This window comes from Dendrobates tinctorius, unplaced genomic scaffold (assembly GCF_039654945.1).
Source record: "Dendrobates tinctorius isolate UK_male_01 unplaced genomic scaffold, ASM3965494v1 ptg000003l, whole genome shotgun sequence".
In the NCBI taxonomy this organism is placed as follows: Eukaryota; Metazoa; Chordata; class Amphibia; order Anura; family Dendrobatidae; genus Dendrobates; species Dendrobates tinctorius.
The window spans coordinates 38874339-38886620 of record NW_027361671.1 but is presented as its reverse complement, the minus strand read 5'-3'; positions in this window follow the sequence as shown (position 1 = coordinate 38886620).

Below are 12282 nucleotides of genomic sequence, written 5' to 3'. Positions count from 1 at the left end.
AAAAAGACATATATAGGATAAATCTTTACAACCCCCGCTCCATTAACAAATATAACCAAAGGTAGAAAGATATTCGATACATAGAGCATGGGGAGATTCAAAAACAGTATCCAATCGATGATAACTGAATGGCTGGAGCCGGTGAAGAAGAAAACGGTGGGTCCATGTATACCAGAACAGTGACAAGAACGATAAAACTAAGAGATAAAAGATAAGAAACAATTAAAAATTAAGAACAATAAGAATACAAACGGGGAAAATAATGGGCAGTGGTGGACATGGACAACCCAAAGGGGTAACTAATTTTACAGGAAAGAGGCACAGCTCAGAGACTCATTAAGACCTTTCGGTTTAATCGTATCCAGCATAACAATCCACTTAGATTCTCTTTGAGCCAAAACTTTCTTGTAGTTGCCAGCTCTGATCCCTAGATGAACCCTATCAATCCCCCTCACCATAAATGTCTGTGGGTCACAATTGTGCACTAATTTAAAGTGACGAGGGATCGTCTTTAAAACAGAAAGATCGGTCACTGCCTTAGCCCCCAGAATGTCACGAACATGCTCCCGGATCCTCACCCGGAGTTCTCTCGAGGTTAAACCCACATATATAAGAGAACACCCGCAAACGGCATAATACACCAAATTATCACTGCCGCATGATATCCGTTCTGTAATTTGAAATTCTTTTGACCTGTTCGAATTGCAGAATGTCGAGCACTGTGAGACATTGCGGCAGGCAAGGCAGTGACCGCACGGGACCGAACCAGCCACAGGGCCTCTAGTGCCAAACGGATTGATTATATCAGGGACATAATGGCTCTTAACCAAAAGATCCCTTAAGTTCTTAGATCTTCTTGCAGTCATCAAGGGATGATCACCAACAGCCTGATTTAATGCCGGTTCGGATTTCAAAATGGCCCAATGCTTCGTAAGAATATCCCGCATATGTCCCCACTCATGATTATGAGTAGAAACAAAATGAGAAGGGCCATTGTTTCTTATCTTTTATCTCTTAGTTTTATCGTTCTTGTCGCTGTTCTGGTATACATGGACCCACCGTTTTCTTCTTCACCGGCTCCAGCCATTCAGTTATCATCGATTGGATACTGTTTTTGAATCTCCCCATGCTCTATGTATCGAATATCTTTCTACCTTTGGTTATATTTGTTAATGGAGCGGGGGTTGTAAAGATTTATCCTATATATGTCTTTTTGATCTTTATGGCATTCTGTGTGGGGTGGGACTGTGGCGTATAACTGCTACTTGATTTGTGTGCCCTTTCTTTGATGTCTTTATGTTTATATATATATTCTTTTATTATTAGCTGCCAAGTCTGTTCTGTGACTTTGCGGTTGTGCGCATGCGTTGTGTGCCCTCCCGTGTTCCTCCCCATGGGGGCGGTGCCCTTTACACTTGTGACGTGAGCGCTGATTTTGAGCGCGCGTCCAACGATGGGCGTCTGTCTTCATGTGAGAGGACTGGCTGGTGCCGCGGCGCATGCGCCACTATAACAGCTTTTGATTGGCTTATTCACATCACGTGGTCAGACATGTGATGGTTGTTATGGCTACAAAAGGTCCTGCGCCAGTACTAGCGGCATCTCCTTGAGAAAGCGCTAGTGGCAAGCGCGAAATGCGCGTTGGAGATTCTTTTTACAACTGGGGGTCAGTGGGCACTATCCGGTAAGCGTTCGCACTTTAATCTCTTTACCTTTGTGTTACAATTATGTAAGGCTGAATGCTTGCCCGTTTTCATTTGTATATTGTCAGCCCGTCTTGGGAGCTCTCTGCCATCCTAGATATATTATGGTCATGATAGGATTTTTACATAGGCAGTAGTGTTATAACTTTATCCCATAAGGGCTACTATATCCTAGGCATTTTTTGTGATTTGGTGCCTTCTGTCATTGTTTTGTATCTCCTCTCCTGGTGTATGGTGTCATATTTTATGTGTAACTTTATTATGATTATTGTGCTCTTGTATACTTACTGATTATAATAAAATTTTCATATTTTTATAGTCTAAAATTGTTGGATTCAGTCACTCCCTTTTCTCCTTGTATACATTATCATATATTTTGTATAAATTGTTTTGCCATCTTTGCTGTTTCATATATTTGCACCTTTTCATGTTGCTAGAGTAGAAAACTTTAGTGATCAATTATTCTCAACCATGAAATATACATGCTAAAATAACAAAGTACTAAGAGGCAACACAAAGTTTTTTCAATACACTTACCAGAGCACTTTATTTTTAATATTTGTACTCTTTGAAAAAAATGCTATAGGCCCACTGCGCTGAAATTTTCATTTGGCTTGTCAATGAATAAATTTGTTGTGGAGTATGGAAAATTCTCTCTCGCTCACATAACTATTATACTGTAAATTATTAAATTTTAAATTGCTTGAAGATAGGTGCCTGCAAGATACAGAGAAGAAAAAGCTCAATATGCAGAAAAAAAGCTCAATATGCAGAAAAATAAAGCTCAATATGCAAAATAAAAGAGGAGCAGTTATGTTCAGCATAATGTTTTACCATACACATTTTTTTTAATTATATAGAACACACAAGGGTTATTTTAGTTATTTTCTTTTATCTTTTTTTAATCTTTTAAGGACTTAAAGGAAAGGTACCGCATTTGGTGATCATTACTAAATCAATGTAATGATGCATAACATGCTGTTATAACCAAGTTTTGATTGCATTTGAAACATATATTGTGTGTTATAGGAGTTTAAAGAAGGCACTGGGGGCTGACATCTTGCTTTCACAGTAGCAACAGGACACTATCAGAGTCACAATACAGGTCATAGGAGATAACAGACAGACACTGACCTTATCTATTATAATGGAGTTGTCACTGTTGTGAACTGGGCATGCCTCTGTGGGCTGCACAATTCACAGTAGTGGGAGTGTTCTGCTGGTATTTTCATGGAGCCCTTGGCTGTAGACTGTGCTCGATTTGTCTCCTGTCATTAGGATTTGCTAACATAAGCAGTTCTTCTTCCAGCAGAACAGATCCTAGATTGACTTGAGTAAAATGCAGGAGAAAAGTGTGGGCAGAGTAGCAGAGACTGCAAAGACATCAAGGAGAAACAGAGTACTATCAGCATTATAGGAGCAGGAGCTGTCCGTAGGAGCTGTGATTCATCCTTCAGTAAGATAAAGAGCTGCAGGTCTGCAGTGAATGGCCAAACATTGTGGAGGGGGGTGATAGGTACATGTAGTCTGGGTGAGAGAGACATGATGGGAGAAAGAGAGATAGTAACTGCTAGTGATAGAAGATCACAGGGCAGTCTCCCACAAAATGGCGCTGCTGTTATGATTAGGTAACCAAGGAGGATAACAGGGGAATAGAAGGGGCAAGCAGATAACCAGAGAGGTTGGTATCTTAGCAGATTGCAGACTCCTAAACTGACAACACAACTAGAATTAGCCGTGTGATGTACCTACGATGCCCTAGACGCCTCGGCACAGCCAAAGAATTAACTAAGCCTAAGAGAGAAAGGAGAAAGCCAAACTGCCCCGGAGTAGACCCCCAAAGGAAAGGATAGCCCCCGAACATATATTGCCAGTGAGAGAAGATGAGGCACAAACACAGGCAGAAAATAGAGTAAGAAAATGATGCGGCTCAAACTGTCTAGATAGAATAGGACAGGAAAGGATACTGTCTGCAATCACGCAAAAAGAAACCGTGCACCCACGATAGCTTCTGGAAATGTCCCTGCTGAAAATGTCCCCTCTCTCACTGAACCGGGTCCACCTTTTTATACACAACACTCCCACATTACAGCTGTGTAGTATCTTTAGTCTGCATCAGAATCTTGAATCTGCACAGTGCGTTGTTGTCTTGACAACAGTACAAGACTTCAAGGTCTGTTTGTTATAGACTACTACAATCTTAGTTTGTTTGCACCAACCAGAGATTTGTTTGCCATTAGCATGTCTCTTAACAATAGAACAATGTTTTGCGGGACATGTCCAGAAGCTATCGTGGGTGCACGGTTTCTGTGATGACAAGACCAGCGTATTTTCCTTCTCGACTCTGTGGTCCCTCCAGTAGAGAAGTGACGCTACAATGCTTGGTAATGTATAGTATGGATACTTATTTCTCTATGTACTATAATTCATAATAATTGTATGATTCACATGAAATTAATTAACAAGACATGGTAATATTATATCTGCCATTCCATTAACTTGGTGTTCTATCATTTAAATTAATCATTATATAATAAAATTGTGTCATATTCAAGTAGTAGCCTTCTTTAAAGCCGTATCCGAACCTTATTGCTGAACAGTTGGCAATACATAAATTGGCGTAGTCGGCAGGATACGCAGAAGGCTCAGAAGTTTTTTTTCTTTGTTGGGATAAGAAATAATTCTCACGTCCTAACTTATTTTAGAGTAATAGAATAATTTGTTGGCACTAGGCCAAAATGTTTGGGTTTTTGGCACAAAGTCAGAAAAACAAAATGTTTAAGAAAGGGAAAAATGAAAGAGGATGGCTGTGTGGAGATCCCTAGCTGGACTAGGGCTCCATACAATATTATAGCGCAAGAAATGCGTTGTTGTGGATTGGCAGAACCCTGGGAGAATAAGCTCAAGGGCCCAGAGCCCCATGATGTTGTTGGCTTACTCATGGGGATCCCTGCTAAGGCAGGTGATGCAGTTTACCCCTCGATGTTCGTGATTTACTCGAGGTTTTCCCTACAAAGGCAGGTGATGCAGTCAGCACCCACTGATGTTGTTGAAGTACTCTGCGGTGTCCCTGCTCAGGCATATAATGTAGTGTCTGTAGGATGGCGTATGTGGATTTTACTCAGTACATACCGAGCTATGCATGAGCAAAACACCCATATATGCAAAGAAAGTTGTCGGAAATGGAGCAAAAAGTGGTTGTAAGTGAGTCTATTGAGACTCCAGGGTGGGAGGAAACTCCATATCATATTTTGTCACACAGTGTTGGTTCAAGTGAACGTTGGGGCAAATATTGGCAAGATGCAAAGCTTGTTGATGTAGCAGAAAGCTTGCAGAAAGTAAAAGTAGAAAAAGGGAAAGAATTATGTGCTCTTGGTAAGTGTGGTTGGATCCTGCTATCTGCGTATAGAAAACAGCATGAGGAAAAGCAAAGAATGTTAACTAAAGTGCAGGAATTGGAAATACAGCTATGTGAGGCCCAGAATGCATTGGTGGCAGCACAGGGTCAGAATAAGTTAGTAATGGACAAATGTGTTGGTACTCAGCATGATGTAGGACAGGCTGCTGTATGTGTAAAACAGTATAAGCAGAATGAAGAGGGGGAAGGTGAACAGGAATGAAGCTTTGGCCATAGCCAGAGCAGAGATGGAGAGGAAACCAGATCAGTGGGATAGTGATGCACAGGAGTCAACTGACTCCGAAACTGTCATCAACCCAGAACAGGGGGATGATCATTTCGATGGGGAGATGGAAGAAATGGATCCTCTTCTTAACCCATTAAAAGCTCATCGCATTTGCCAGATCCAGGTTGTAGAGACAGCTACAGGGGAGCAAAACCAGAATGAGGTAGAAGATTGCAGTGTGTCTAATAGATCTGAGTTGCAATCTACCTTAAGTAGAAGAAATACTAGGGGTGCTAAGGCCCTGGCAAGGTTCAGATTCAGGCGATCTGATGATCCCATGTTGTTCTGTAGTAATTATTTGGCATTGTACAGAAATGTTTGCAATCATCCAGATATGTCTCAGAATGATCCTAGTTTTCTATTTTCAATGGCAAATCATTGTAATGTAGATTATGCCACAAGAGTGTCTCTAAGAAATACCAGTTCATATGAAAGATTTGTAAAACTATTAAACGAGTGGTGTCTTAAGTCAAAAGAGCAGGATGGAGTATCCGAGAATGTGTCTGCTGTTTACAGGCCTAGGTATTGCTTTAAATGTGGGAAGATGGGCCACATTAAACGTTATTGTAATCCCAAACCAGAGAGCCATTCATTGCACCAGAATATTGATGGTATTGAGAATAAGGAAGAACTTGCCATCTATGATGATACTGAATTTACAGACTCATGTAAAAAATCCGACTTTGCTACAACTGCACAAAAGTCGCAAGAAATGCAGATCCCAATGGTGGATAAGAGTGAGACTGGGAAAGAGCAGAATTTGTCATATTGTAGACCCCAAAAAGACGGTGCTACTATTCCTGTGTTCTGTCTATGGGGCTGGATCATTTTACATGGGTCACCAGTCATCATTCCTGTGTTATCCTTTTAAGACAGTGTCCAGTGAGGGTTGTTTGTTTGTTTGTTTTTGTACAGATAGGATAAGGATAAAGTGCAGTATTTGACTTGTACATATTCTAACCTTTTCTTTGTGTTTTCTTTTTCCAGACTGGACAAACCAGTTTTTCAGAGGAATCGGATTCAATGTATTTAGCTATATACAGTATATAAGACATGGGGTTAGACTAATGAGCTCAAAGGTAAAGGTTAAAATAATTGTTTGCAAACAATTAAATAAGTAATCATCCCATTGTGATGAATTGGACTGTACTTAGCTAAAATTTGTGGTTTAGTTTTATGTATGTTTTTAATCATTATTTTCAAATAGGAACATAATAGATTAGTAAAATCCGTTTGTAAGATGTATCTTGAACAGTTATATTTGATATTTCAATGAATAGAGGTAATGTGATAGATTTGATTTATCCAGGAGAAATGTATGAATATTGAGTAAAGTGACGTCAATAATACAGAGAGAAGCTAGAATAGCTCAGTCAGTGGATTTCTAAAATTTGGTGGAATCAATTCGGTGTCCTGAATCTGCTCAGGTCATTTCTCAAGTAGCAGTCAATGTGATCTCAGATAATAATGTTTTTGTTTTCCCTTTAGATCAAACTCTGATCTGTAAGTGTTGCATTATTGCTTTCATCTTGTGCGACTGCTTTCAAGAGCCAAGCAATCTTCAGACAGATGCCAGCTATGGAAAGTGTGAATTTCTGAAAACCAAACAGAATCTATGGCTTTACTTGGCTCAGTGGACACTAGCCATTTTTGTAGGGCAAAGACCAAGAAGATGTGACCCAAAGTGTGAACTGTACTGAAGAAAATTTCTAATGGGAGAAATGATTAACAGAAGGATTCCAAGAATGATGTCAGCTGATCCATGCTGACAGTGGACTTGTGATAAACATTTAAATATGATGAATCAGACTGGGGATGGGGAGAGGGATATTATATGTGGCTCCAGTTCAGATAAAAAGTGTAAAAGTATGAGGGCGGGCAATAGTGATCGCTCCATCATTTACAGAACATGTAAGATTGCCTAGAGGTGGGATGTTTTCCTTTGCAAATATCACTTTTCGTTATATTCCAACTAATATAACTAGTGGGTCAGGTGTTAGCTCTAGGATAGCTTTAAGGAGTAATTTGTATTATGCATACATTGGTTTGTTGTTGTTGGATAAATAATGTGTGGCTATAAGATATCCAAGGGTGGATTGTGGTGCTAATAAAAATATGGATATCTTATAGCCTACATATTGTAATATATTGTTTATATGCTTTGATATAGTGTGGTCATTAGACCAAGGGTGGAAAGTATTGCAAAAATGAAATATAGTTGTTTGAATCCAAACACTATATTGCAATATACTTTGGTGTAATATCATTAATGCTGAACTTTGATACTGAGAAACAAAGCGTTTGCTCTGTGTCAATACCGTAAGACAAGGAATTGTTCTGTGGTCTTTGATGCTCTGTGTTTCAAAGATTCATTATCCTGATTTGCACACAAGTGACCCCTGTTGACAAACAGTGATAGATACTGAATACTTTCACTTGGGGGGTGGTTGATGGCAAGCAACTTTCCAACTTATTCTGTGTGGTGTATTCTTTACACATGTGCTAGGAAAGTTACAAAGAATAGGAATAACAACTGTATAGATAATGAATATTTATGCTACTTGAACAAGGAAGTCTTGTGCTCGATAATAGTATGATTCTCGAAGACAAGAGAGACCGAAATGTTTTATGGTCTCATGGTCATGCATGACATCAATAATCGAGGACCAATTGTGATACACATGAAGACATGTATGCGTGTGTGCCTGGGTGACGATATGTATCAAGTTTTCAGAATAGGGGATTATGGAAGTCATGCTGCCCATATGTTACCATCTTAGAGCGTTATGCTATGAGCCTGAAGAGTTAACTTTGTAACAAGCAACATATGTTGAACTTTGAACAGTGATAGACAACTTTGACAAGTTGACCAGAGGCAAACAGAGCCTGGGTTATAATCAGTAGCAAAACATTGTGCTATTGTTTAGAGACATGCTAATGGCAAACGAATCTCTGGTTGGTGCAAACAAACTAAGATTGTAGTAGTCTATAACAAACAGACCTTGAAGTCTTGTGCTGTTGTCAAGACAACAACGTACTGTGCAGATTCAAGATTCTGATGCAGACTAAACATACTGCACAGTTGTAATGTGGGAGTGTTGTGTATAAAAAGGTGGACCCGGTTCAGTGAGAGAGGGGACATTTCCAGCAGGGACATTTCCAGAAGCTATCATGGGTGCACGGTTTCTGTGATGACAAGACCAGAGTATTTTCCTTCTCGACACTGTGGTCTCTCCAGTAGAAAAGTGATGCTACAATGCTTGGTAATGTATAGTATGGATACTTATTTCTCTATGTACTATAATTCATAATAATTGTATGATTCAAATGAAATTAATTAACAAGACTGGGTATTATTATATCTGCCATTCCATTAACTTGGTGTTCTATCATTTAAATTAATCATTGTATAATAAAATTGTGTCATATCCAAGTAGCAACCTTCTTTAAAGCCGTATCCGAACCTTATTGCTGAACAGTTGATAATACATAAATTGGCGTAGTCGGCAGGATACGCAGAAGGCTCAGAAGTTTTTTTTCTTTGTTGGGATAAGAAATAATTCTCACGTCCTAACTTATTTTAGAGTAATAGAATAATTTGTCGGCACTATGCCAAAATGTATGGGTTTTTGGCACAAAGTCAGAAAAACAAAATGTTTAAGAAAGGGAAAAATGAAAGAGGATGGCTGTGTGGAGATCCCTAGCTGGACTAGGGCTCCATACAATATTATAGCGCAAGAAATGCGTTGTTGTGGATTGGCAGAACCCTGGGAGAATAAGCTCAAGGGCTCAGAGCCCCATGATGTTGTTGGCTTACTCATGGGGATCCCTGCTAAGGCAGGTGATGCAGTTAACCCCTCGATGTTGGTGATTTACTCGAGGTTTTCCCTACGTGATGCAGTCAGCACCCACTGATGTTGTTGAAGTAACATAGTAACATAGTAACATAGTAACATAGTTATTAAGGTTGAAGGGAGACTTTAAGTCCATCTAGTTCAACCCATATCCTATCCTAACTTGCCCTAACATGTTGATCCAGAGGAAGGCAAAAAAACCCCATGTGGCAACAGTAAGCTTCACATTGGGGAAAAAAATTCCTTCCCGACTCCACATACGGCAATCAGACTAGCTCCCTGGATCAACGCAATATTAAGGAGACTAGTGTATATACCCTGTAATATTATACTTTTCAAGAAAGGCATCCAGTCCCTTCTTAAATTTTAGTAGTGAATCACTCATTACAACATCATATGGCAGAGAGTTCCATAGTCTCACTGCTCTTACAGTAAAGAATCCGCGTCTGTGAGTATGCTTAAACCTTCTTTCCTCCAGACGTAGAGGATGCCCCCTTGTCCCCGTCACAGGTCTAAGAGTAAAAAGATCATTAGAAAGGTCTTTGTATTGTCCCCACATATATTTATACATTGTAATAAGATCACCCCTAAGCCTTCGATTCTCCAAACTAAATAACCCCAAGTGTAATAATCTGTCTTGGTATTGCAGACCTCCTAGTTCCCTAATAACCTTGGTTGCTCTTCTCTGCACCCGCTCCAGTTCAGCTATGTCTTTCTTATACACCGGAGACCAGAACTGTACACAGTATTCTAAGTGTGGTCACACTAGTGACTTATATAGAGGTAAAATTATGTTCTCCTCATGAGCATCTATGCCTCTTTTAATGCATCCCATTATTTTATTTGCCTTTGCAGCAGCTGCTTGACTCTGGCCACTAAATGTGAGTTTGTCGTCCACCCATACACCCAGGTCTTTTTCAGTGACTGTTTTGCCCAGTGTTTTACAATTAAGCACATAATTATACAACTTGTTCGTTCTACCCAAGTGCATGACCTTACATTTATCCCCATTAAAGTTCATTTGCCATTTATCAGCCCAAGCTTCTAGTTTACATAAATCCTCCTGTAATATAAAATTGTCCTCCTCTGTATTAATTACCCTGCAGAGTTTAGTGTCATCTGCAAATATTGAAATTCTACTCTCTATGCCCCCTACAAGGTCATTAATAAATATGTTAAAAAGAAGCGGGCCCAAAACTGACCCCTGTGGTACCCCACTGCTAACCGTGACCCAGTCCGAGTGTGCTCCATTAATAACCACCCTTTGTTTCCTATCCCTGAGCCAGCTCTTAACCCACCTACACATATTTTCCCCTATCCCCATTGTTCTCATTTTATGTATCAACCTTTTGTGTGGCACCGTATCAAAAGCTTTTGAAAAGTCCATGTACACCACATCCACTGCATTCCCTTGGTCCAGTCCGGAACTTACCTCTTCATAAAAGCTTATCAGATTAGTCTGAAGGAACGGTCCCTTGTAAACCCATGTTGATATTGGGTCATGAGGTTATTTTTCTTCAGATACTCCAGTATAGTATCTCTTAGAAAACCCTCCAGGATTTTACCCACAGTTGAGGTTAAACTTACTGGCCTATAATTTCCAAGTTCAGTTTTTGTCCCCTTTTTGAATATTGGCACCACATTTGCTATACGCCAGTCCTGTGGTACAGACCCTGTTATTATGGAATCTTTAAAGATTAAAAATAGTGGTCTATCTATGACTGTGCTTAATTCCTGCAGTACTCGGGGGTGTATCCCATCCGGGCCCGGGGATTTGTCAATTTTAGTGATTTGTAGACGCCGCCGTACTTCCTGCTGGGTTAAGCAGGTGACATTTAATGGAGAATTTTTATCCCTGATCATGTTATCCGTCATGGGATTTTCTTGTGTAAATACTGTTGAAAAAAAGTCATTTAGCATATTGGCTTTTTCCTCATCCTCATCCACCATTTCACCCAGACTATTTTTAAGGGGACCAACACTATCATTTTTTAGCTTCTTACTATTTATGTAGTTAAAGAATATTTTGGGATTATTTTTACTTTCTCTGGCAATGAGTCTCTCTGTCTCAATCTTTGCTGTCTTGATTTGCTTTTTACAGAATTTATTTAATCTTCTGTATTTATTTAATGCCTCATCACTACCTACTTGCTTTAATTCTCTAAATGCTTTATTTTTATCTCTTATTGCGCCCCTTAAGCTCTATTTAGCCATAGTGGTTTCCTCCTATTTCTCGCATGTTTATTCCCATACGGTATATATTGTGCACAGGTCCTATTCAGGATGCTAATAAACGTCTCCCATTTTCTTTGGGTATTTTTATGTCTCAGGATATCGTCCCAGTTAATTGCACCAAGATCATCTCTCATCCGTTGGAAATTTGCCTTCCTGAAGTTTAGTGTCCTTGTAACCCCTCTACTACACATCTTATTAAAGGATACATGAAAACTTATTAATTTGTGATCACTATTACCCAAGTGACCCCCAACCCTTACATTTGATATGCGGTCTGGCCTGTTGGTTAATATTAGGTCTAGCAGTGCCCCCCCTCTTGTTGGGTCCTGAACCAGTTGTGAAAGGTAATTGTCTCTCATCGTTGTCAGAAACCCATTACCTTTGCTGGAACTGCAGGTTTCGGTTCCCCAATGTATTTCAGGGTAGTTGAAGTCCCCCATAATAATGACTTCTCCTTGAGTCGCTGCTTCATCTATTTGCTTTATGAGGATATTCTCTGTAGCTTCCATTATTTTTGGACATTTATAACAAACCCCTATCAGTAATTTATTATTTTTCCCCCCTCCCCTTATCTCTACCCACAGGGACTCTACATTTTCATTAGATTCATATATATTATCACGAAGGATGGGTTTTAAGGATGATTTTACATATAAACACACGCCTCCCCCTCGCTTATTTGTACGGTCATTTCTGAACAGACTATAGCCCTGTAAATTAACCGCCCAGTCATAGCTCTCGTCCAGCCATGTCTCAGATATCCCCACCATGTCATAATTATGTTCCAACAACATTAACTCCAATTCC